The sequence below is a fragment of the Mastomys coucha genome, unplaced genomic scaffold (genome assembly GCF_008632895.1).
Source record: "Mastomys coucha isolate ucsf_1 unplaced genomic scaffold, UCSF_Mcou_1 pScaffold15, whole genome shotgun sequence".
NCBI lineage: Eukaryota > Metazoa > Chordata > Mammalia > Rodentia > Muridae > Mastomys > Mastomys coucha.
In genome coordinates, this window is record NW_022196897.1 from 113,823,760 (window position 1) to 113,851,679 (window position 27,920).

General features: G+C 46.5%; 1 long non-coding RNA gene across 4 annotated transcripts in view; it reads right to left on the reverse strand.

Annotated features, from left to right (window-relative positions):
• The window catches only part of LOC116090897, a 170,691-nt gene that overhangs the window by 15,883 nt on the left and 126,888 nt on the right, over positions 1 to 27,920 (reverse strand). For 3 of the 4 annotated variants that reach the window (XR_004118843.1, XR_004118841.1, XR_004118844.1), the window contains one exon: positions 12,704 to 12,911. The exons of the other annotated variant lie outside the window; for it this stretch is intronic. This is a non-coding gene — a long non-coding RNA (uncharacterized LOC116090897). The remainder of the gene's footprint in view (positions 1 to 12,703; positions 12,912 to 27,920) is intronic. 4 annotated transcript variants of the gene reach the window in all.

Genomic DNA, 27,920 nt, shown 5'->3' on the forward strand with positions numbered 1-27,920 from the left:
AGGCTTTCTCCACATCTCGGTCCTGAGGTGCGCTTATCCCCTCGGGTGATCTGTGGCGATCTCAAGAAATCTGCTCACCAGCACCAATAGCCATCAGAATTTGAGGATAAAATAATATATGCTGTGATTCAACCAAAGACTTAATAATGGGGTGCACACCACAGACTTCACCTCTCTGGGCTTTTCCTTTAAAGAGGATTTAATCTCTTTCTTTGTCATGGACTGTGCTCAGGATCGTGGGGTGCGGATAGTTTTTCCAGGCTGCACTTTGTACCTTAACAGGTAATGATGCTCATGGCTAGGTTTATCAGGTTTAAAATAAAATTAAAGAAAAAAAAAGCATTTAATAAAGACTACTCCATCAAACCAAATGTTGTGGGGAAGCTGAGGCTGGGAATCCCTGGAAGGGACAAGGAGGCCAAGCCCCAGCCCTGGTGAAGACCATCATCATGGCTGTGATGACAGAGTGGGGACAGAAGAGCCAGCTGAGCACAGCAGCTGGCCTCTCCTTTGGCTAAGGTCCTAACTAGAGTCAAGGTTAGCAACAAGCGTCTCACCTTAGAAAGATGACTTTCAGCTGAAGGAGATCTGAACCCCTGGCTTGGTGTGTAGGCACGGTTATTCTTAGTAGGCAGATGACTTTCTTCTCAGAAAGAGTTACTATGAAACTTAAGTGCCCCCAAAGGTAGGTGGGGTGGGACCCCTCTCTCAGCTCAGGTCAGGAACCTTGGGCTTGCCCCCACCCTAATGACATAAGCTAAAACTGACCTGCCTCTCTCCACTGAAATCAGGATGTAAGCTCTGCTGGGCTGTTAGGGTCTGCTGAATCAGTAGAGTAAGAACCAGGTTTTAGACTCCCGTCTCAGGTCTGTCTTAAGGGGACAGCTCTGTATGGAAGGACCCTCTGATGGCCACAGTCCAGTTTGTGCTGAGAAGGTGCCCCTGGCTGCCTGCTCAGAGCCTGGCATTGATGCACTGTCTCCTGCCTCCCAGCATCAGGCTTAGACACGATTTTACCAAGGTGGCACTGAGATCCAAAAGCACAAGGCAGATTCCCCACACAGGTACAGAGTAACTGAGGTCTGAGCCAGGGTTAGGCCCAAGGAACACACATGCTCCAGAGAGGTGCCTGGTGTTCAGTACAATGCCTCTAGCCAGCCCCAGACAGTCAGGCAGTCTGTGCTCATGTGCACATGTCAACACACAGACTCACAAGCACACATATAACTAAAACATAAAATATAAATGAATAGATATTTTTAAATTCATTGTTGGTTGACTTCACTGATAAAGAATCTGTAGTTATGGAAGGTTAATTCTAAATATGAATGCATTTATATGAAACTGTATACACTTGCATGACTATGTAAACTTACATAATATAAATACAATGCACACAAATGAACTTACAGGTCTAAAATATAAACAAGATTTTAGCATACTCTAAATGTAAATGAGATTATGAGTGCGTATATCCAGAATGCTCACTTAAAACTCTGCTGGACACACAGTCAATCTCTCTTAAATGATGCTGTTGTTTTCTCCCCTGCCCTCTTTTTTTCTTCCTCCCAATAACATCCAGTATCTAGTCTCCTTCATGCAGTAGGATGTAGAGTCTACTAGAGCAAGCACCCGTCAAGTGTATATCCAGTGTGGGAAAGGGAGGCATGTGGTATAACACTGTGGTCATAATGGTGGCTTTGAATGGTGGGAATGTTCTAGAAGGCAACTTAAAGGATGCCCACTCAACCAGGAGTGTGGGTCTCCCTCAGCCTAGACTTATATAAAATAAAGACATTCCCTCCACCCTCACCCAGTGTCATCAAGGTCCACCATTTCTCACTGAGTGTTTTTACAACACTGACATTGGTGTGGGCTTGGGAGACTGGCGCAGAGTCCCTTCTCTCAAGATTCCTAGGGAAAAGATGGAGACTCAAGCCCCAAACTGTACAATGTCATACTCATCCTGACAACCAGGAAAAGGAATGGGGTAAGGAAAAGAGGGAGAAAGGGGTGATAGGGGAGGGGAAGAACACCAGTACGGTTTTAGGACAGGGATCCTGGGTGGAGTCTCCAGAACTCCAAATCACAAAACCTCATCGTAGAATAGGGACTTCCAGGCTCTGGGGAAGTGGGAATGGGCTATTTGGATGAGGCAAAATGTTCAGACCAAGAGCCAATGCATTTAAAGATTAATTTCTTTTTATGTATACTGATACTTTGCCTGCATGAATGTCTATATGAGCATGTCAGATCCTTTGGAACTAGAGTTACAGACAGTTGTGAGCTGCCATGTAGTTGTGGGGAACTGAACCAGGGTACCTTGGAAGAGCAACCAGTGTTCTTAACTGCTGAGCTATCTCTCCAGCCCCGAGCCAGTGCATTTAAAACCAGTCTTTTGGCAGGGCGGTGGTGGCACAAGCCATTAATCCCAGCACTTGGGAGGCAGAGGCAGGCGGATTTCTGAGTTCAAGGCCAGCCTGGTCTACAGAGTGAGTTCCAGGACAGCCAAGGCTACACAGAGAAACCTTGTCTTGAAAAATCAAAAAAACAACAAAACAAAACAAAACAAAAAACCCAGTCTTTTGAATACTCTTTAGGATGATCAAGAGGCCCTGAGACATGGGCCCAATGAGCTTCAGGTTGCCTATGGATAGTGGAGTTCTATGACCTAGTGAGTTCAGTTCTCCGAGTGTAAGGCGATCCAGAGTGAATCGGATATGGTGAACACACATCTGCAGACTGTTGGTTATCACTAAGCTATTCCCTGAGGTGACCATCAGATGGTGGGAGAAAGATCACATTTATCCTTTGAGAGGAAACAGACAGGAAGACCCTAAGGCAAAATGGCGCTCGAGATGTCTACTGTAAAATGTGCCCCACCACACTTCGAGATGTCTACTGTAAAATGTGCCCCACCACACCTATCTCCTCCTTCCCAACCCTTGTCCACGCTGCCATCCTTGGCCTCCAGGAACTCTGGTAACACTACCTGATGTAGTGTTCTGTCACTACCTGACAGAGAGCCCTCTGCCTCCACTTGCTACCTCAGTTGGCATTCATGGCACCAGAAAGGAAACTTAGAAGTTAAGCACAATACTGCCTACATGGATGAGATAGAGCTTATATTTTATGCTTTTTTTAAACCACAGTGGAATAAAATGCTTTAAAAGAATTTAGTGCAAAGAAATAAATTTTTATCCAGAAAAAAAAATCGGGAGTTGGGGTAAGGAGCCTTTCCTCTTTGAAACAGAAGGAGGTGAAGTGGGAGGACGGATGGAGTGGCAGCTGTAGATGTGGGTGGGAAGGCAGACAGGTGAACATCCTGGGCTGGTTTCCTGCTAAAGTTAATGCAGGCTTGTTCTTGTTTTTGTTTTCTTCACTTTTCTTTTGATTTGCAGCATGTAATCCTATCACAAGCTGAGGGACATGTGGTGTGTGTGTGTGTGTGTGTGTGTGTGTGTGAGAGAGAGAGAGAGAGAGAGAGAGAGAGAGAGAAGAGAAAGAGAGAAGAGAGAGAGGGAGAAGGAGAGAGGGAGGGAAGGAGAGAGGGAGAGAGGGAGAGAGGGAGAGAGGAAGAGAGGGAGAGAGAGAGAAAGAGAGAGAGAGGGAGAGAGAGGGAGAAGAGAGAGAGAGAGAGAAGAGAGAGAGATTACAAAGGTTTGGCTTCTGTGACACTGGAAGTTGACAAGGCCCCAGAGGACAGAGCCTTTGGAATTCCAGGAGAGCTGCAGATAGAAGCTTCAGTGCAGGGCAGAAGGTCCAAAGCCAAGAAGAGCCTGTGATGTCTCAATCTGAGTCTGAAGGCAGGAAAAGGGCAGCATCCCAGCTAGAAGGTAGCTAACAGGAAGAACCCCCTGTGGCTCCTGGCCTGCCCTCTTTCGCCCAGCTGTCAGGATGTAGCCCACCCATCCATTTGTGGAAGGGGAAATGTGCTTCACCCAGAAATAGTCTGTTCAGTATAATGATCTCCCAAATGTCTAACAGCCAGTCTAGTTGAACATAAAACCTAACCACCACAGCTCTTATACAGCTGAGTTCCTCTCTACAGGAATAGGTCCTAGAGTCAGAGCCAGCTGTTGTCTGCTTGGGCTAGGTTGTCAGTCTCTTTTCGCAGGGCTCTGACCATCACAAGACCCTCACCCCATTTTATGCTCATCCTTGAAACTTAACCCAGTGCAACCCTTTTCCCTTAAAGAATTTGGGACAAGTTTTATTGTTCATCCCACTACTGGGTTCCCATGAGTTTGGCTGCCCTCCTTCAAGCCCTCTGTCCTTGCAAGAGTCTCCCAGGATCTCTTTCATATTTTGCCGGGCTGGGTCATTTTGCCAGAGAACAGGCCTTATACAATCGTATCTGTCTCGTGCTTATTACAATAACCAATCTGAAAACCAGGGCTCAATGCACACATGTGCGTACACACATGCCAGTATGCACATCTGTGTTCAGAGGCATCTTTCTGCCCAGTGGTCTATGTACAAGAGCAAAGCCGGAATACCTCTCAGACCCTCCAGGGCCAGCTGGCAATACTTTGACAGAGTTAAAAGTCCTGTGGGTTGCAGCAGTCTGCAGAAAGTGCCAGCCATTGGGGGCATAGTTTTAATAACAATCCTAGTCACTGAGGCCTTTCCTCTGTTCACTGACTTGGATATTTGCAGCCTTGTAATTCTGTCTGGGGAATGGGCCACCTGTCTGGAGGTACTTTGCTATCTCCAGAAGAGAAGGGCACATAAAAGGGGAAACCAAGGCCAAGGTGGTGCTACACAGGGACCCCCTATGGAGTGGCTAGTCTAAAGAAGCTACAGATATGCATGATAGGATGACCTAGGGGTTGAAAGGGAGGAGGGGAAGGGGAGGGAAGGGGAGAAGGAAGGGTGAGAGGGGAGGAGAGGGGGAGGGAGAGAAGATGCATTTATTCTATTTGGAAGGATGGAGCCAAGAAGCAACCCAGGCCTATGATACTCAAGCTCAGGCTTTGGAGTGCGCCGTACCCTGGGGTCCTGCCTCTAGAGGACTGAACGGTCTGTGTCAAAAAGCACGGGTGCCTGTTTAAAGATGCCCCAGCCCCAGCAGCAGCAGCAGCTCAGCAAGAATGCCCGATGGAGCTAGAGTCTAGATTCTCAGCCAGGGAGCCAGCCTGTCTTCAACTCGGGCTCAGTATTTATTGTTCCTGTCCTCATTAAACAGGCAGGGAGGGTGGAGGCTGGGGAAAGCTGCCTTGTGACAGTGGCCCCAGGTGAGAGGACTTGAGGAATGGACAGAAGGACAAGCAGCAGGAGTTCAGGCAAGGGTTCTCCCAGACACATCGTGGGAGGACAAAGGAGAGCTACTCACACTGGAAGTCCTCCGAGAGAGACATGATACGGAAGGCTGTGCAAAAGATGTGTAAGCAGATGAATAAACCCCAGCAACACGGACCCTTGCATGTCCTAGTAGCTAGAGAAATGTCACGTCTTACAGAATGGTGCTGTGTTCATCTACCACCATACTAGCATGTTACCTTCTTCCCTCCCTCCCTCTCTCTCTCCCTCCCTCTTACTCTCCCTCCCCCCCCCTTTCATTTGTATGCAGGATCTTTGAACATGACAGGCTTGTTTTAAGTGAGCGGCACATGCTAGCCCAGCTGTGAGAGGAAAGGGCAATATGTCCCCCTAAGCCAGAGCCCCAGGAAAAGCTACAATGACACAGCCCATCAGAGGCTGGCCCCAGCCTCCCGCTGATGACCTCATTACTCCACATCTGGGAATTGCGCCAAGAGGCAGCCCAGCTTGCCAGAACATAGACTCCTGCAGAGGGCCTCAGGCTCTGAGGCCCCGGGGGACCTACTAAGTCCAGCGCCCTGAGACGCCTGCCATCTTCCTCCCACACTGGCTAGTCACCCATCCTCATTTCTCAAGCCAAGAGGGTAAAGACCAAGGGGATCCCACACACAGACATCCCAAGGCCCACCACTGCAGAGTACAGAGTTGAGGGACAATATGCTTGAAGGAGTTGGTCCCTCAGCCACAACTGCACATATGCAGGTTCTCTGATGAGGGGTCTGATGAGGCATTTACAATAGGCTCTCCACAGTGCCCATGAGGGAAGACACAGTAGAGTGGGATCCTCATGGTGGGGCAGAAGCCAAGTTGCTCTGAACAGAACTGGAAATAATGAAACCAGTTCCTCCTACAAGCTGTCACTGAAAACCCTTGACCAGGCACCATCCTCCACCCATGATCCCTTGAAGTGTGTGGACACAAACGCTGCTGTGGCATGTCTCAAGGTCTGGTGTGGCCCCCAATAGAGAAGGATGAATTACAACCATGGAGCTAATCCAATAGAAGAAGAAACGTGTTGCTAGGCTGTGGAAGGCCATGAACCACATGGCAGCATGGGCCCCACCTTCTCCCACTACTTGGTATCCATCCTTCATTGGTTCTTGCTGGGAGCTGTTCCTGGGCTACTCATCTTCCTGAGTGATTACTGGCCATACTGGCCCAGGCACCCAGCTCATGTGCTGTCTTTGCCAGAACAATCTGGTGCCTGATACAACCTTCCATCGCTGGATGGTTGAGAAATGACTACTTTATTCTTAGGATTAGCATGTCTCTCCCTTTTCGGTTGCTATGACTTTAATGGAGCATTGTGTGGTAAATCGATACACAAATCACACATATAAAGGAGATATCGGGAAGCTTCAAAAACTTCTTAAGTTTATTTTGACTAACATGTGACATTTGAACATGATGGGGTAGATTGCGGTATCATAATTTTTGGCTGCCCTGGAACATTCTGTGTAGACCAGGCTGGCCCAGAACTCACAGAGAATCTGACCACTTCTGTATCCAGAAAACTGGGATTAAAGAAGTGTGCTGCCACACAAGCTCAACTCAGTGTGTTCTGCTTTCTATTTCCAGAGGAGACTCAGTCCAAACTCCTGTCTCATTTGAAACAAATCTGCATTGTGTTAAGACTTGGATGCTCAGAAAATCTTTCTCATGTACACCTATGCTCACTTACACACACCTTCACACATTCACCCCCGCCACAGCATACATATACACATGCTCACACACATTCACACATTCACACACACACCACACATACACACATATTCACATGCACTCACACATTCACTATTCACTTCACACCCATTTACACATTCACACAGACACACACACACTCACACACACCACACATATACACATACTCATACACATTCACACACATACCACACATATATACCCACTCACATACCACACACACACACACACACATATTCACACATACCACACATATACACATACTCATACACATTCACACACACACCACACATATTTCCACCCACTCACACATTCACACGCACACCACACACATATATACTCACACACACTCACACCCCACACACCCCACAAGCTCACTCCTTTTCAGGAGACAATTTGTACTGCACATAAACTCTTTTAGCAGGATCATGACATGGTGGTCCCTTAACCTTAGGTCTCCAGGACAGGAGCCGAAAGGTGACATCTCCAGGAGTGGGCACTGGGTACCCTGTTCCACAGCTCCTGTTGAACTCCTCGTCACCAGATTCTTCCTGTGTCCACCAAGCTTGGGTTTGATCTTATCCCCAAGCATTCCTGGCAAACAGCCCTTCACAGAGCGGAGGCCCAGGCCCTACCTAAAACCTCCCATCTTCCTCTCCTCCTCCATCCGGTGCTCCATTCTCTCACAGGTCCCCTCCCCCGCACCCCTTACTTTATCATTACCTCCATCCCCCATGAAATATCTTCCATATACACAAGTGTTCTCAAACAAAGCAACAACCTCAAACCCTACGGAGGCCAATACCCTTCTTATGGGGGAAACACTCATTACAGAATAGAAATTTCCTAAGAAGGAAGAAAGACAATGTTTAATGAGTCCCTGCTATGTGCACAGAGTCTTTGACCTCTCCTGGTGTGACAAAGCGCCTCTCAGTCCCTGCAGTGTGCATTACTTGCAAGGTCTCTGATGTCAGTTTGAACCTCAGAGAAGAAAGGATCGCTTACCTCTGCTCCCCTCACCTTTGTGTCCCAAAGGAAGCCTGGACCCCTGTGAGCTATGCCAGCCTGCTGGGCCAGGTTCCTCTGGGGCCAATGGTCAGTGAGGAGCAGGGTTTAACTGGGTCTCCATTGCCAACTCATAAGGCTTTGTTGGGGATGGAATTAAATCAGGGAATGAGGCTGGCGGAAGAAATCCACCAAGGGAAATCTACTAAGCATGCTCATTTGCTCTCCACAATACTGATTAAACAACCTATCATGTGAAACACTCTTACCTGCATTATCCTAAAGCAGGGTCCAAGCTAAGGTACGCTATGATGACTAATTCTCACATCTTTCTCCAAACTACAGGATTTATGAAATGCCAGGGACAGTTGACCTCCAGGTTAGCAGGGTCCACCACTACCTTGTAAATACTTAAGGAGCTCAGAACGAGCTTGTGGAGTTGAACCTCTCTCCTTGAATTGGTCAGGGGCAGCCACAGTGCAGAAAGGAAGATCCAGAAGTGTGACATGTGGCCTTTTGCAGGAACCCAGACGCCGCCTCCAGGACAAAGTTCTCCTGTGGTGGCCATTGTGGCACAGACAAAATAGCACCAGATGGTAAATATTGACAACGCCAACACTTGGTGAAATTATTTAGGTACTTAGCAAACAAAGAGAGCACATAGGCTCCTTTCCCAGATTCTTCTATTCTGGGGCACAGAAGAGAAGAATATGCAGAAGCAGCCTCTAGATTCAGTGAGAGTTAGCATTTCCTAGGGTGGAAGAAAAATCAGATGGGGAGGTGGGGGTGGGAAGTAGGGGGTGGGGCAGGGGGCTTGAGGGTGGGAGGATGGGGGGTGGGGGATGGACAGACCAGAAAGTGAAATTGGATTTTTTTTTTCTTAAAAAAAAAATCGATGAAGTAACCAAGCTATTAAAATGGAAAATAAGTCTGATGTCATTCTGAAAAATAAAAGCGTTGAGTCACCTGCAGAGCCACTTAATTAGGCCCGGAAAGGAACAAGAGAGCTTGAGTAATTTTCCCCACCAATGTCAGTATTTCAAAATGAGCGAGGCGTCAGGCCTCTTCTCATCGGAGAGTTACATCAGTGCTTTTACCCTGGGGACAGCCTGAGACATTAGAAGTCGGTGAAGAACAAAAAGGAATGCATTAGGAATGATACCGACTGCACTGGACCAGGGGGAAAGCGAGCTTCCACTTCAGGTCCCTGGGACACCTTCGAATGAGGGCTAGAGGGGTTTCTGGGCATGCTCTGGGGAGCCAGACAGCAGTATGTCACTACAACAGTAGTCAGAGTGAAAGCCAATGAAGCTCTTTGGAGAACCCTTAGGGACAGCCTTGGTTTGCATGGCTGCAGTCACAAGTTTGGATTTTAACAGACCCACACGGGCATTCCTTCATAAGTGTTTGGATTCAACACCTCTGCTAAATGAATGCCTTGACTTTTCCCTGTGGGTCCTTCAGGCTCCTGCCAACTACCCCTTCTGTCTTTACCAAACAGAGGGTCCTGCTATCACCAGTCCCTTGCAATAATAATAATAATAATAATAATAATAATAATAATAATAATAATAATAATAATAATAATAATACCATCTCCTTGCTGCAGGATTGGGCTATCTGAGTAGCACCCAGGAAGCATGGGGACCCTCCTTGAGCACTTGGGTCCTCTGAGTTGGGGTCCTTTCAGCCACACTCATGAGAGGTTCCTGCTCTAGATCCCCAACTAGAGAAACCTCTAACAAGGAAAAGCAGAGGCTGCTGGGACCTAGCTTGCAACACCCTGTCCACACTCGGTGCCATGATTGAGGTCATGATGCCACGATCAGTCAGCCTCAATTCTGATACTGTCTGGTGGATGTTTATTTTTCTTATTCTTTAGCAGTAGCTATAGAGCTCCAGGGGCTCTAACCCCTAAATCTGGCCTTCTAGCTTTGTAAGCTTGGAAATGGAGCTTGATCAGGAGAACAAGGTGAGCACACACCGATGCTAGGATGGCTGTCAGCTGGAAATGAAATACAAAGTGAAGGCCTAGGGACAGGATATGGGGAGTTGGTGTCCTTGGTTGATCAGGCAGTCTGTTCTGAGCTTAATGAATATCATCAGAAATGAACCGTGGGCCAAACTGGGTTTTAGAGAGCACCTTAAGGCCCAAAGGACCACCCCAAAATTTCCCCCATGTTAGCCACAAAGAGCTAAGAATGAACAGCGCTCAGCGTGCAATAATTGCCCAGACCAGAAATGACACCCATCCCTCACACACACCTTGGTCCTGTCAGACAGCACCGGGTTTCCCCTTTAACTACCTCAGTATTATTCCTTCTCACCTTCCCAACCAAAAGACTTTAGGTAGAAACACAAAACAAAACAAAAACAAAACCCAGAGTAAATAAGCCCTTGCTTACTTTCCCTGCCAATCTAACAATTGAAACCCAGGTAAACTAACTCTAATCCTCTTTCGAGGATTGCCCTGCTTCACATATTTATCTAATGCCAACAGCTCATTAGGTTGCAGTGCAGGGAGCTTTAAGACTAAGAGAAGATGACTAAGAGGCAATGAAGAGAAGGGGAGGGAGTGCTGACTGAAACCTAATAATATTGATTATTTTCACTTGGAAAGGACTTCTCAGAGACAGTGGGATGGGAGAAGGAGGCATCGTCTCTAGTATATACATGAGTTGTGGAGTGTGGGTCTTCCAGATTCATCTCCCCAAATCCTGCTTTTCAGCTGGGCTAGTCAGCTCCCCTTGCTGATCCTCAGTTTCCTCATATGTCGCACCAGGATGATAAGAGGAACCATCCTGGTGAGGGTTTAGCAGGGGCCCACGCACAGGATATATCAGAATGCCTATCAGTAGCTGCAGATCCATCCATCTTGTTGGAATCTAGTTGAGAAGGCCAGAGTGCAAACCAGGTAGAGCATCCATAGATGACCAGCTATGTTGGTCGGTGATCTCTTGTATACTGTCACCCGGAACTGTTTCCATGGCTGCACGATTTCAAATACCTTATCTTTGATTTTTGTGGTGTCAGGAATTGAACCAGAGGTATCACTCGTGCTAGGCAAGGCCTCTGCCACTACACTGCCTCCCAGCACAATTTCAGACATCAGGGACAAAGAGATATCAGTGCAAAAGAGACAACCCAGGACCAGGACAGTAAGCCTGTCTTACACCGGCTCAGATGAAGGCAGGGCCAAACAAGGACACAATACTGAAACCATTGCCCTAAAGTCTTGGTGTCCTGGGGAGACACCAAGAGCACTGAGGCAAGAGAGACCAAAGCTGTCCAGGCAGGGACACGTACCTGCCCTATAGAAGGTGGTGTTTAGGTAGCCACGTATCTTCCAAGCAGGGCTGTCTAAGACAGTGGTTTTCAACACTGCTAATGCTGTGTGTTTTCTAATGGTCTTATCTTAGGTGGCTCCTATGAAAGGGTCATTTGACACCCCCAACCCCCACAAAGGGTTTGCTACCCACAGGTTGAGAACCATTGATCTAGGGGTTGGAGACTTTTTCCTTCCCTTTCCTGATTAGAGTCTGGCATGACTCCTCTTGCAAACCCTCTATGTACCCTGTCTGAATACCAGGTCCAGCTTGCCCTTTTCTGCCTACTAGCCTCCCCTCACCCCAGCTCTGAACCAGTCAAAGCATGTGTATTTCAGAGACTAGAAAGAGGCGGTGCTCCTCATTCTTCTGGAGGGTCATTTTATGTCCTAGTTGCATGAGAAAGGAGATAATATCACCAGAGTTCCACTCAAGAGACTCCCTTCCCTAGCAATTATTCACAGTGAAGGCACCTTTTCCAAGTTTCTTGAGTCTCCTGAATCTTAGGAGCCTCCCTTTTCCCTCCAGGAGGGACTGTTTTAATTTAGAGAAAAACACTACACAACAACCTGGCCGACCTGGCTCTGAAATGCCTACTCTGCAGATGCACACATGTGCCCAGGAAAGGACATCTTTATTTAACCTGTATGGGCTTGGGTCATGTTCAACATGAGGAATCCCGGGTATTTATCTCTGAGGTGCATGGATTTACATGGAGGTTGCTTCTACAGCCATGAGCTGAGAACAGGTTTGCCTTACACTCTCTCCTGGGCCTGCCCAGACCCTATTTCCTTTGAGAGAATACTTTTTCCCTCATAATTTTGGGGATATAGAATAATCTTAGGTGCATCTTCTCTGCAGTGGAAAGCTAGGGAGAGGGAACATTTTCTCTTGGCTGTGAGAGGGAGGAGTGTATGGGGAATATGAGACCTAATCCTTGGCTTGGAGCCCTCATCTGGGTGTGACATCAGAGGGTCAGCAGATCCAGCTGTCACTCTAGACAGACTATGAGACAGGAATGATGCTTCCTGCTTTCTTAGCTCACTGGAAAATCCAAGTTTCCCACCTCTGATACTGAGACCTTTATCACCTTCCAAACATTCACTCTTTCATCAGCCCTGGCTGGAGGCTCCTGAAAATGATGGAATCCTAGCTATGATGAGCCTAAATATATCGTACCTTTTTGTGCCTCCCACGATGTCCCCAACAGTATCCTGTCTGTGACCAAAGAATGTCTTTCTATTTAAGACTTTTTCCATTTGCCCCAACCCTTTCTTAATCTTGTTTGTGTTTCTGACCTATATAACTTCTTGGTGTAATAAAGGCCATATGTTTTATTTACTTACCTACAAAATTAATGTGGAAGCAAATGGAAGGTGTTGTCTCTTTTCATTTCCACAGCACCTCCTCAGTTTCTCTTTATGTAAACAAAATGCAGGGTGCACTTCCAATGGCTGACATCCCATTGGTGCCCACTCCGCTTCCAGCTTCCCAGATGGAGAGCTTACCACCTCTGTCATGCTGTGCCCATTGCTCTTCCCTCAGACTTTTAACCTGCAAGGAAATGTACTGCTCAACTACTTAGCAGAGCTAGATGTCCCTGTGAGAGAGCCATAGGCTCTCTTAAAAAAATCAAAATATTGACCATATCTTCATGGCAAGAGATGCTGGGAACTCATGACCCCGATGATAAGCAAAAAAGATCCCAAAGCAAGGTTCTCATGAATGGATCTGTGACACTTGTGAAAATGCTAGATTTTTAGAAGTATTGAGTATATGCATCTTATGGGGAAAATCTATGAATTTCATTAGATATTCAAAAAAGTAGGTCATGCTTCAGAAGTTCCTTCCAAATGTGGGACTCGTCCAAGAGCTCATCTTACATTGTTGCTGGCAAGTTCCATGAGCTTGTGGAGAGTCATGATAGGGACACCAGCCAGAGGCTAATGTAGCCAGATACATCTCAGAGCTCCTGCCCTAGCTTTGAGATGACCCTCCTGCCCTAAAAGTGGGTATTTACATTTTGTTTTTATCTTCAAAATTTCTCTAGGACATGAACAATGGTTACACTCATTACATGATCAGAGGCCATGACCTCAGTAACTCCCCAAAAAGGACAGTAACTGCAAGTAGAGGTGGCTGGGGGTGGGGTGGGGCAGACAGGATAGGGAATGAGGCTTAGAGACCAGGAAAGACAGTGGAGCTCCTGAACAGATGAAAAGTCCAGAGTCTGCAGAAGTTCCCAAAGAACAAATCCCAGTGGAAAGCCCTTGGGCAAGTTTGCCTTGACCTGCCTAGCTTGGCATGGAAGGTTCCTGTCTTAGTTACTGTTCTGTTGCTATGAAGAAGCCATCATGACAAAGGCAACTTATAGAAGAAAGCATTGAACTGGGGGCTTGCTTACCACTTCAGAGGATGAATTCCTTGTCGCTGTGGCAGGGAGCATGGTAGCACACATCAGATGTGGTGCTGGAGAGGTAACTGAAAGCTACATCCTGATCTGTAGGCAGCAAGGGCACACACACACACACACACACACACACACACACAGAGAGAGAGAGAGAGAGAGAGAGAGAGAGAGAGAGAGAGAGAGAGAGAGAGAGAGAGAGAGAGAGAGAGAGAGAGAAACGGCATCCCCCGTGGCACACTTCCTCCAATAAGGCCACACTAACTGGGTATCAAAGATTCAAACATATGAGTCAATGGGGTCCTTTCTCACTCAAACCACCACAGTGACAGAGTTTTGGAGGCAGCAATGGATAGCCCTGACTCCCCTTCCTTTACAGCAGAGCACCTCAGTATTCTCAGACAGTGCCATTCTGAGAGCAGGCACCAAACCGACAGTGAGTTTTGGCCAAGACTTCCCTTTTTGCATGGTTGTGAGTGACTGGTGGGGGACCTGGGTGAGTGGGACAGCCTTTAGCTACTGCCACACAGCACCTGTTTCAGAGGGTCCTAGTGGGTCAGCAGTGGCCCCAGGACGGGGCAGTGGGCTAGCCAAGAGCTCAAGAGCCATTGCCATCTCCAGACCTACCTCGAGTTATGCCTCCCCCAAGAAACAACTGCTCCTGTGTTGAACAATCTGTTTAGAAAGGATGGCAAGTCACACCTCACCATGCTCCCCACCAAATCACAAAGCCACCGCATCATCATGCTTTCCTGTGGACAGAGGAGTGGCAAGAAGCCATCCTGCTGAGCTTCCTGCTCAGGCACAATGACATCTGCTGCCCTGCTGGTGACGTGCAGCCCACCCCAGGTGTGGGAACGCTCTGACTTCTTGCAGATTGTGGTTTCCCCGTTGAGTCAGAGGGATTGGGACAGTGCTTTGAGCAGAAGGACAGGCGGGTCACAAGACATGTATGTGTCAAAGAGATAAATTTTGAATCTTTGACAACAGGTTTATTTCGAGTAAGCTGAGTCACTGGTTACATCAAAGGTCATTCCCAGCTGTAGACACTAACAGCAAACCTGGGGCATTTCATCCGGCCAGAAACTTGGAAGTTTCTGTAAATAGTTATTTTGGGCAAAAGTAGATTTTCATGAATTTATTTACTTTTGAGACAGTCCTTTCCATGTAGCCCAGGCTGGTCTGGAATATACAATTCATTATGTAGCCCAGGTTACCTTCAAACTCAATGTCTTTGTGTCTTAGCCTTTCAAGAACTCTAATGTTTGGGTTAGTGTTGTTGACATTGTTGTTTTCTGCAAAGCTCCAAAAACCACACAAAAAGAAATGAATTTCTTACTTATTCTAACTTAGCAGAGTGGTTCAAATTTATAATGTGCCTTAAATTCTGTATGATGGGGGAGGGTAGCAAAAAGCAGGGAAGACCCTTGGTGAGGGGTTGGGGGAGGAGTACTTGGAATACCCTTGAGATGGACAGAGTTCGTGTGCTGTTTACTGTGCATAGCACCAGTGAAGCTTCTGGCTTGATGCAAAGAGTGAATGTCTTTCTAATACCCAAGGAGTCAGGTCAGGCGCCTCTTCAGATGTTTGCATCCTGAGTCATCTTTGCTTTTTCTGGGATGGACTACTGGTTCCACTGGGACCATGTGGGATCCTTCTGAGTCCCAGGAGTCTACACTGTTGGTCACAGTGGAAGAAAAAGATCACAGAGATTTGACAGAGGCTCTGGGGACAGAAGACCTCGCTATCTGATGGACTCCACTGGCATAGGGGGCTGACGCTCTGCTCTGGAGGCAAGCTTGGGTGGAACAGGGTTTCTTTCAGGCTGGGCAGCACTTGAACCAAGAGGCAGCTCAGCTGAGCAGTTGAACCATAGACAGCAAGCTCTCTCTCCCCTTGTATATATCTACTATCCATCTTCTATTCCTCTCAGGAGACCCAGCTCCCTCCACTCTCCCCACCACTCTCCCCACATTCATCTAGGAAATTGGAGCTACCTCAAGGATGCCAGGACACTCAGAGCCCATTTCTCTGAGCAGCCAGGGTGTTGTGTCAATAGCCAGAGAACAGAAGAGCCATAGATCTCAGCCAGGTAGGAGCCTCGTGTAGCCTTGGGGGGGGGTTCAAAGGCCTGACCCCAGTATCTGACCCATCAGTTGCTTGCCAAACCCTTTGATCTGCTGATGTTTCTTTCTTTCACTTCCCACAGACTTTTATGACTTCATTACATGTGTGTTTGCTCTGTTCAGTGAAAACTGAGGCACACAAATCACAGTCACCCATTGTTTCTCCTTCTAGTCCGCCCAGGTCTGTCACCCCATCCTGGAAGACACCCTCAGCCACCTGTGTTCTGACCATTTAAATCCTGCCCTCCAGCCAGAGCATAAGCTCTAATCTTCCAGGCTTCACCTTTCATGGCCCCTGAAAGCAAGCTCAGGCCCCTTCTCCAAAACAGGAAGTTACAGATAGTGAAGTGACATCGTTTGTCCCTGTGGCTGGCCTCCACTAGTAGCCTCCCCCACTCCCTCCCTCATTCTGAGCAAAGTCCTCTGACTAACTCCCTAGGTCCTTCCTCTCTGGAGCCCCCTCCATCAGCACAACTGCCTGGACTCCTCCCAATGCCCAACTAGAATTTTCAGAACCTTCTAGACTAGGTGGCCTCCTTCTGACCCATGGACATTCCTCTGGGGCTGGTTCTGCCACATGATTTTTCTCCTTGAGGATTTATTGCCAGGAAAAAGAATTCCCCGAAGAAACGTTATGATTTCTCATATTAGACAATGAGAGCCAGACACTAGTCTTTTCATCACTGGGATGCTTCAGTATTACGCTAGTGCTTAGGCGGATGGTTCTCAACCTATCAGTAGCAACCCCTTTGGGGGTCAAAACACCCTTTTCCAGAAGTCACCAAAGACCGCTGGAAAACACAGCCATTTATGTTATAATTCATAACAGTTATAAAGTAGGACATAATTTTATGGTAGAGGGCCACCACGTGAGAAACTGTATTAAGGGGACACAGTATTAGGAAGGTTGTGCACCATTGTGCTAGACTCCATTGCACACAGCTGACTGGGAAGGTTGCCCAGCTTCCCTAGCCCCCGGGCCCACAATCCTGACATACTGCTCTTTTCCCAGTCTCTCCAGGCATTCCTGCCTATTGAGGAGTCCCCTCCACACAGTGGGTTTGTGGAAGCCTTCATTCCCTGCTCCCCACCTTCGACTGGGATCTCCCACCACCCATCACAATGTGTTGGCCTCCTGCACCCTATAAAATGGGATCTTTCTAAAGGGAAATCATCTGGTCTGACAGAACAGGCCCAACTGACTAAGTTTCTCTCTCCCATCTCCAGGCAGCCTGAAGAGAGAAACAAGAAAAACAAGAGTTTTATTTTCACGGGTGGAGGTGATGAAGGAAGTCAGAAACTGTCTTGTTCTAGCCCTGAGTAAGTTTTCAGCCCAGTTGGCAGATGTAGGTTTTCCAGCAAATGCCCGCAGAGTGCCCTTCACCAGGCCCTCAAGCCAAGGGCAAGAGGCGTCTTTGCCACTTTCCTTCCTCTCAAAATTTCCTCCACAAACATACCTGAGGTCATGTTCTTTGGATGTGGCATCTCAGCCTTTTGAATGTCTCTAGAGGTCAAAGGGCTCCTTTGGCCTTTGAGAGAAAGGTTGCTTCCTGTGAGCTCGAGTTGTTCCACAAGGTTTCATGTAGTTATAGCTGACTGCCCAACCCATGGGTGTGTGCGTGTGTGTGCATGTGTGTGTGCGTGTGTGTGCATTCGCGCATGTGCATACTTGTGTATGCAGGTGCATGGCCTCCTCTGCATGAGTGGAGAGGCCAGAGGAGGATGCCAGGTGCCTGGCTCTGTCACTCTCCATTTAATTCCTTTGAGACAGGGTCTCTCTCTGCACTTGGAGCTAAGCTGGCAGCCAGCAAACCATGGCTACCCTCCTTTCCCCACCACCCCCACATAGCAGGGGGGTGGGTTACAAGTACGTGTGCAGTCATACATGGCTTGTTACCTGGATGCTGGGGATTTGAACCCGGGTCCTCATGTTTGAGGAGCAAATGCTCTTACCCACTCAGCCCCAGCCTCTAAAGCCATATCTTAAATAATTGCTCAGTCTGGACAATTAAAAATCATCCCACCTTTTCTTACTGCCATGTTAATTCCAAAAAATGTGGTGATGTGGAGGTTATTTTGAAGAGAATTTAAGTACAGTAGAGACACTAACACAGTCAAAAAAATATACCAAATAAACTCCAAAGGTTCTAACTGTGGCACCACCACCTCGAGCAAACAGAAAAAGGGTCAGGTAGCAGGTATGAGAAGCTTCCAAACACCTTGCCCTTCTTGTTGGCTTGTTTGGGAAAAGTGGGAGTTGAGTGAAGTCTTTCTTTCTCTCCAGCCTTGATGCCAAATCTGCTCATGGGATGAGAACAGCCATTGTCAGTAACCTTGAGGGCTCAGCTGTACCACTGCCAACTGGCCAGCTGTCGGCCACGTGGAGGGACAGCATCAGTGTCTGGTCACCAAACAGGCCAATGTCAGAAACCACTTTCTGAGCAAACATGGGTGTCCAAGACCTCTCAGCCCCTGGATGCAAAAAGCAGGAACTGACATTCTGTCTACAATCAGTCTTGCTTGCTGTGTCTTCCAGCTCAAGAGAGAACTCAAAGCATGGGTGATGGGCTAAGGACTGGCTCATGAGCCCTCCTTGGTTTCTCTGTCCTTTTAGGGATATTTCCACCCCAAACTAAGGGCAGAATGTGGGGTTGAGACCCTCTTTACCCCATCTTTGAGAGCATCTCTGCCCTTCCACCACTCTGCCCTGCATTTTCCCCTTCATCTTTGGGATGGGAGAGAGTCCCCTCTTGCTCTAGCCTTTGGCTCATCCAAGACTCACTTATTTCTGCTCTGGATGGTAGTAGAACTTCCAGGCTGGATGTTCCATGCCAACTCATGCTGGACTGAATGAGTGAATGGGTGAGCCTGGAAACTGAGCTACAACTCAAAGCCCTGATACCACCATAGAAAATATTACTTATTGCTAAATCTCCTCCCTATACTTTCTGTTACTCATTGAATTTTTTGTATACTTAGAAAGTGTCTGGTTTTTTTTTTTAAATATTTTCTTAGGCTAAGGATTAGGCAACTTGGTAAGTTGGTAAAGTGTTGGCACTTTTCTATTTCTCTGTCCCTTCTGTCTTCTGTGTCCGTGTGCCTGGCTATCTTTTAACCCAGGTGGAGCCTTAAGGGAACATTCCCAGGGGTCCTGATTGGATTCCTTTTCTTTTCCTCTTTATCTCTCTCCCCCTCCCCACTCTCTGGTGTGACCAAGTATTCACCTATTCTCAGGCCATCTTCACGCTATCAGTCCATGCCACTTAACGACAGCAAACAAAGTTTCTGAGCACGAGACGCCGAGGATAAACATTTGCACACACATCACAAGCATGTAGAGCCTGTTAAAACAGACCCATGGACCCCGTTCTCAGACTCTGTGATTTGGCGAATCTGGAAAGGTCCCAGAGAAAGTGCATTTCAAAGAATTTCCCCAACAAGAGAAAATCTTGTCTGGTACTCGGAGCCTCGCCAACTACTCAGGGCCAGTGAAGTTTTGGATCTTGGCCCACAAGACCTCAACCCTACACAAAGAACTACAGGCAACTAGGGAAAGCTGAGAGTGGGAGGCACAACCATCCCTAGGGAGAAGCACACCAACTGGTTAGCCAATACCAAATGGTCAGGCTTGAAAACATGCATGCAAGTAACATTATCCAGACTGAGCAGGTTGTTAATTTGTATATTTCAAAATATGTGTATGTATATATATATATGTATAGCAGGAATTTGGGGGAGAAGGGGCCATGAATTTGAGAGAGTAAGGAGGGGTAAATAGAAGGGTTTGGAGGGAGGGAGGACAAGGAAGAAATGATGTAATTTTATTACAATCTCAAAAAAACCCAAAAGGAATAACAACAATGATGGTGATGATGATGATGATGATGATGATAGTAGTAGTGGTGGTAGATAGAGGTAGATAATGATGATGAAATTATAAGGTGATGTTGTCATTCTGGGTTGAGGTCCCATCCCCTGAGAAGCCTCACTGTTCCAGGTACCAGACCTCAAGAAGTACCATCTTCTAAGAAGCCCCACTTAGGAATTGATATAATGGCATGCCCCTGCATCATTCTGTGCTGCATGTGACAATAGGTGAATGGCACACTCCCTGTGAATCTGGACTGTGTCTTCCTGGTGTCCTTCAACACAACAGGTTGTCATTGCAACAACATCTGGCATCGATCTTTGCTTCAGTCCCTCTGAGTCTAGAACAGAGTTAATCACATTTATTTCCATTTGGTGTGAACCAACTCTTGGCCAGAAGAGAACATCCAAAATTAAATAAACATGACTGTGTGAAGAGAGAGGAATGGGCAGAAAGGTCAAGGACTGAAGACATCAGGAATGACAAAATGGGGAGATGAACAAGGCAAGAGGAAATATGGCAAAGGGAAAATAGAGGCACACTGTCCCCTCCCATGCAAGGTGATTCTACCACCGGCAGAAGCCCTACATCTCAGCTTGCAGAGAAGACACTGGGATCCCAATTCATTTCTAATGGTAACTCATTTTCTTCAACCAGAAAACAAACAAAATTAGAGTCAGAAAAACAACTGCATGGTAAGGATTCTACCTTTCAAAAGGTTGTAGTTCCACAGTCAAGGTCAGTCTCCGGAATCCTATCTACACACTTGCTGGTCCACAGCCCCTCGAGGAAGCTCTCTGCTCCAGTCTGGCCCCTGTTTGGCCTGTCCAAGCCCAAGTGGAAGCATAAAGAATCAGACAACTCTCCATTTTCAGGACTGGTGGTTGAAGCACCTTTGTTCTTGCACTAGTTCAAAATCATCAGCTGACAGACAGTGCTGGGAAGGGAGGTGGTGGTGGCTGTAGAGAGAGCATTCTGACCTATGCAGTGTTAGGGATGGAGGCAGCAGCCAGCCACTCTGAGAAGCCCACTGCTGCCTGCATCCTTACCTCCATGAGGTGGCCTGGCCTCCAGGTAAGCAGGGTGGCCTTAGAATGAAAGTCAAGGCATCTCCTGAAGGAAACTAGCAAGGTACTCAGCGGGTTGTCTGCACAAACCATTTGTGAACCATTTACTTTCCTGTCAATCTTTCTTCTTATCTGCTCAGAGTAAAAGAATGTTTGCCTTCGGAGGTTTCTAAACACAGCATTAAATACTCTTTGTCCTAGGCACAGGACCGAGATCCCAGCGGCTGGCAGGATCACAGGGCTAAGGGCTGCCTGAGCTGTAGATGGAGTTTAAGGCCAGCCTGAGTAACTGAAGACTTTCTCTCAACACTTAAAGAATAAGACTTTAGGGCTGGTCCTGCCACTCAGCAGTTGAAGCTAGTTGAATTTGTCTAGCATGACAAGACCCCAAGATCAGACTCCAGCTGCACACACAAACAAACGAAATACAGACAGAATACACACCCTTCCTGTTCACCTTGACTATTCAACTTTGCAAACCTGAGTGTGTTCTTTTCAGTAAACTCTGCGTAAGTCAAGTGTACTTAGAGAAAAGTAAGGGAAGGAGAAGCAGTCCCCCTCACTGAGGTGACAAACTTGACAGAGTCAAGAGGCAGGGTGTCATAAAGCCCAAGAGCCCAAACAACTACCATCTCTACTTCTCTCTGTATTGGACAGCGCTCTGTTCTTGGACTTTATATGAATGGGACAAGTCCAGGCACCATCATGGCTGCCTTGAGAATGAGATTCTGGGTCTTGTTCCCTTATTTAATTTCAATGCTACATACAGCTTTACACACACTGTCATTTATCCAATCAACACCACAGTGTTTATGAAGACTATCATCTATCCTATCCTTTATGATACCTTAAGTTTTCAGATAATGAATCCAATTCCATTGTTAATGGAAATCTGGGTTATTCCCAGTCGTTGGTGAATATAGCTGCATGATCATCTTTTCTGTGCTTGAGTGTCCTTGTGTCTTTCTGTTGGCTATGTCCCTTGGAGTAGAATTCTTTATTGTTATTATTATTATCATTATTATTATTAATAATTTTTAAATTTCATGTGTATTGGTATCTTGCCTGCATGTGTATCTGTATACACTTTATAGTGGTGGGAGCAAGCTGGGATTTTATGTTGCATTTTGCTGCCCTTGCTTTTGGCTAATTGAAAATCTCTCTCTCTCTCTCTCTCTCTCTCTCTCTCTCTCTCTCTCTCTTTCTCTCTCTTTCTCCTTCTCTCTCTCTCTCTCTTTCTCTCTCTCTCTCTCTTTCTCTCTGTCCCTCTGTGTGTGTGCATGTATATGTGTATGTACAGAAATGTACATGCACATGTGGAGGCTACAGGTCCTCCTTGAGTGTTGTTTTTCATGTGATGACCACCTGGAAACTCCTCTTTACCTCCTGAGCTCTGCCATCACAAACACCCACCACCTTGTTTTTATTCAGTATGGGTTCCAGGAATAGAACTCAGATCCTTACACTAGTGCAACATGCACTTCACATACTGAACTGTTTTCCTAGCTGTCACTCTGATGAACTACTCATGATGTGGATGTTTTGCATACACTTTGCGTAAAAACCTCTAATCAGAATTTTAATTGGAAACATCTCTCTCTTTCCATCCGTGTCCCTCTCTGTATGTGTGTGTATGTGTGTGTATGTGTGCATGCACATGCATGTGTATGTGTGCACGCACATGCGTGTGTGTGCACTTGCATGTGCGTGCGTACGTGTATGCGCATGTTGTACCTGGTGCATGTATGTGTGTGCATGCGTGTGTGCATGTATATGTAGGTTTGTATGTGTGTGTGCATGCATGTGTGTGTATGTATATGAAAGTTTGTATGTATGTGTGTGCGTGTGCATGTATTTGTGTGCATGTGTTTGCATGTGTGTGTCTGGTGCATGTGTGTGTGTATGTATATGTGCATGTCGTACCTGGTGCATGTATGTGTGTGCGTGCATGTATATGTAGGTTTGTATATGTGTGTGTGTGTGTACATGCATGTGTGTGCATGTGTTTGTTGTGTGTGTCTGGTGCGCGCGCACACTTGTGTGTGTGTGTGTGTGTGTGTGTGTGTGTGTGTGGCTTGCTTTTCCACCCCTCCTAGCAGCAATCTATGACAATGAACATTATCAGTTTTCATCAAGTCTTGATCATCTCCTTCTCTTTAGAACTTTCTTATTATATTGAGAACATTATATTCCAAAGTCATGCAATGACTGTCTTATACTATCTTTCACAAATTTAATTATTTTGCCTTTAATATTGAGATTACCCTTCAGCCGAGAATGTGTTGGTGTGAAGTAGAATCAAGACTGAGTATGGCACTGTATGCCTACAATCCAAGCACTGAGAAGGCTGAGGCAGATTACAAGTTTGAAGCCAGAGATTTATCCAATCAACACCACAGTGTTTATGAAGATTGTCACCTATCCTATCTTTTATGATACCTTAAGTTTTCAGATAAAGAATCCCATTTATGCTTTCTGCCATCTTGGCGCCGGTGGAGGCCTGCTGGGAATAGGACTTCTAAAAGCAAGTATGTCTGGAAGGCTGTGGTGCAAGGCCATTTTTGCTGGCTACAAGCAAGGTCTCCGGAACCAAAGAGAGCACACACGGCTCTTCTTAAAATTGAAGGCATTTATGTCAGAGATGAAACTGAGGTCTACTTAGGCAAGAATGTGCTTATGTGTATAAAGCAAAAAACAAACAAACAAACAAACAAAAACCAATACAGTGACTCTTGGAGGCAAACCAAACAAAGCCAGAGTGATCTGGCGAAAGTCACTCAGGCCCACGGAAGCAGTGGGATGCTTTGCGCCAAATTCCGAACCAACCTTTCTGCAAAGGCCATTGGACACAGAATCCGTGTGATGCTGTACCCATCCCGGATTTAAACTAAAGGAGAGTAAATAAATAAAGGTAGATTTGAAAAAAAAAAGAATCCAATTTATTCTACAAATAAGCTAAAATCTTGCTGTAGTATATAGACCTTACTCTAGATCCCTTTGAAGGGAACTGAACATAGACTTGATAAAATAATGCTTCTTAGCTCATGAATATTTATTTGACTGCTTTAATTTCTCTCAATAATAATTCTGTGGTCTGTAGCTTTCAATTAAATTAGGTTTATTTCTATGCACCTTTGATGCTATTAGGAATATTTGATTTTTAAGTGTTCCAATCATTTGTCACTCTCGAGGACCTGTTTGTCCTCTCCTTAAGCTGATTACCGACCCCCCACAGAGTAGTTAATGTAGCAATTTGAGAATCCAATCCCGCACAGCCTTTTCTGCTTTACTCCCCACCACCGTTCAGACCGCATTTTCTCTCACCGGTTTCACAGATGCTCCTGTCTCATCCAATCTACTTGTGAGCAGAGTCCTATCAAGGTGTTTTTGAGCCCTCTCCGGTGCCTGTTCACTCACTTCAGGAGGCTCTGCGCCTGCATCCTGAGGTGCTTTTCTGACGGCTGCTGTGAAGTCTCCTTCAGATGGCTCCCCCATTGGGCTAGCCTTCACATAGGTGTCAGCAAGGCATCATCTCTCATGTATTTCCCTGTTTCTGGGCTGGGGAGATGGCGCAGCACTGTCCTATTCTCCCAGAGTTCAATTGCCATCACTCACGTGGGGGTGATGATCTGCAGCTGCAGAGGACTCCAGCCACAGGGGATCCACCACCTGTAGCCTCTGCAGGCACCTGTGCTCACATGCATATACCCACCCACATATCCACAACACATACATAACTAAAAGTAAAAAAAAAAATTTAAAAAAAAAATCCTTAAAAATAGTTCCCTGGGTCTTATGCAGTGTGCTCTGCTTGTTCATTGTATTAGGACACCCTGCCTCTTATGTTAAGAGACTCTGTCTTATTTAATTAGGCTCTTGCTCTATTTAGGTCTAACTTAAAGGATCTGTCTCATTTATTAGCCTCTGAGCCCAGTGACATTCTAGCCTCATACAATCACAAATAACTTCACAAATAACTGAAGCTTCCCCAGATCCTCCCTGGTGCTGCCTGGAATTTGGGGATTTTCTTAGTCTGCACTCGAGAAAAAGAGGGTATCTCAGAATTATATAAATAAGGCTGTTTGTTAAGGTGTGATCCCCATCGTTGTCCTGTCTGGTCCCCCATGTGTCTGTCAGTGAAGACAGGGGAGGTGCTGGGCCCTCCATGCAGAGAGGAACTGAATCCTGGCTGGCGAGCTATGGGAAGTGCCAAGCTTAGGTCACATCCTAGGTGTCTGGCATTGAGACGCCCTGCTCCCACGCTCGCTCTACCTACCTCCCCTTTCTTCTTTTGAACTCTCGGAGTTCTCTTGCTGATGTCTCTTGCATGTTTTAGAGTTTATTCTTGCCCTTAGTTAGTCTCTCCTTAAGAGGAAAGAACATACAGGCCTGCATTAGCTTGTCCGAAACACAAGCCCCTTCACAAGCAGCTCTGAAAAGACTTATATTTTTCATGATGAGTGTGTACCAGCCCTATGTGTATGGGCACCCAAGGAGGTCAGAAGTGGGTGTCAGGGAACTGGAGTTACAGGCAGTTGTGAGCCACCTGATGTGGCTGATGGGAGTCAAGTTCTGGTCTACCGGAGAGGTAGAAAGGCCCACAAAGTATTTTTGATTTAAACTTATATTTGTTATGTCGTACATCTTACTAAGTGGAGGTCAGAAGTGCAGGAGTCTGTTCTCACTGTCCTCAGTGGGATCAAACTCAAGTCAGCAGTCACGGGGGCGGAGGGGTGTGTGTGGCAGCCTCCCCAGGGGCACTGGAACCGCTGAGCCGCCTTGCCAGCTCGTCACAAAACATTTTAAGTGAAGGAATTTAGGAACATCTTCTATCTCAAATCCAAATGTATCGATTCGAAAGCTTAAAGAAAGCTGTGCTGTGAACAGGAAATAAAACGTCAGACTGCTTAGGACCTTAGGCTCCTTTTCCATGGAAAACTCCAGCACAGGACAGCACATCCCTTCTGCTGCACTGCTCTGCAGGTGTGCCAAAACTCTGTGACCCTACAGGGGAGAGCTGAGGAGAAAACAGAGTTGACTGAATGTCTATGAGGGGGCCTACAACAGTGCGTGAGCAGCTGGTAAAGTATTGACGGAAATAATGCAGATGGAGAGGAGAGAAAGCCGGGTGTGCAACATTATAAACATGAACACACACATGCACACAGACACACACAGACACACAGACACACAGACACACAGACACACACACACACACACACACACACACACACCAGTTCAGAGAAGAAGGCAGAAACCTACATCCAAAACAGGAAATAGAGGAAATACCAACCTAGAAACTACCCCCTTGTCACCTGCAAGCTGCCTGCCTGCCCGGACCTATTTTAAGTCAGTGACGCACGGCCACGCTTTCCTTTTCTGAACCTGAAAGAATGGCTTCCATCCCAACTAAGTCCCTGTCAGAAATGTGGGGCTATTCTTAGACCTGGACATAGAGCCCTTTGGTTCATTCTAACCAATCACTCCTTAAAGGAAACAGCTGCTCTTATGAGCACTCTAACCGGGACCCTGCCAACGGGACCTGATGCCCCAGGTAGTTTGCTGGTGTGGAGGCAGTGACCAGGAGGTTCTTGGCTCCCTCATCCACCTGCTACACTTGCACATGGTTATACCAGACTATACCCATCTGTGGAGGGGATGCCTAAGCCAGGGGAGTCTTCTCTCACTAGTTCTCTGTCTCTGGAAGGAAGGAGAACACACTGCAACCATGGGAGCCCATGTCTGAGACACGGTTGCTCTGTAAGATGTGTGTCTGGGCATATTACTTCTGTGCTTTGGGGACTATTATTAAATAAAATAGATGCTAAGAGCATCTCAGGATTGTGACAGCCAATTAGAAGCTACTAAATTACTCATGAGCACATAACATATACAGTGTGGATACATGCACAAAGGATGATTCACACCCGAGCAGGAAGAGGCAGGGCGCAGAAAGAAGTTATACTGCTGTTTGTATACTTTAAGATTTATGAATTGTTTATTTCTGGAATTTTACACTTAAGATTTTGGGGCCACAAGTGACCATGGTGATTGAAGCCCTGAGAAAATGAAAGCATAGCTAAGCGGGGACTACTGGAAACCAGTCCAACTTGTGCTTGTGAGGGTTAAGTAAAAGCAAATTTTCCATGGTGCTGGCAGCGGGGGGTGGGGTGGGGTGGGTGGGCATTCAATAAATCCTATCTATTACTGTTGTTATCGTTATTGTTGTTACCAGAGTATAAAAGCATTTTGTGAGCATCGCTTCATTTAATCTTTTAAAAGCTATATATATGTTTAACTCAACATTCATTCCAGCTTTCTGAAGTACATATTTATTGTGTATGTTTTATGTGCACATGTATACACAGGTGCTCATGCATATGTAGAGGTGCTTGGATGTGGGGGCCGAAGGCAGATATGAGGCATCTTCTACTATTGTTCTTCGCTGTATAGTCACTGTAAACAGAGTCTCTCACTGAACCTGGTGCTCACTGATTGGCTAGGCTGGCTGGACAGCAAGCTCTGGATCTGCTTATCTCTATCCTTCAGAGACACACACATACACACAGAGACAGACATACACTACACACACACACACACACAAACACACCACACACAAACATACATTGTACACACAAACATACCACACATACAAACATATACTACACCACACACAAAATCGTACACTATACACACAAACACACCACACACACAAACACATACTACACCCCACACACACATACATGAGACTATGTCTACCTTTTTATATGACACTGGAGGTCAGAACTCAGATTCTCATACTTATACTTGTGTGCCTGGTTCTTCCCCTATTGGGCCACCAAAGCCCCAGTACACAGCATTTTTAACTTTACTTAGCAGTTGATCATATAACAAATGACAGAGGTACAATTTACAGCTATGTTTAGGATTAAAGCAATGTTTCAGTGGACAGGCACCTTGTTGGTGTATGCATGAGAACCTGAGTTTGGATCCCCAGAATCAACATAAAGCCAAGATGGGATTTTCCACTCTCCTAGGCATCCTAGATTGAGCATATAAACACACACACGGGCACACACACACACACACACACAC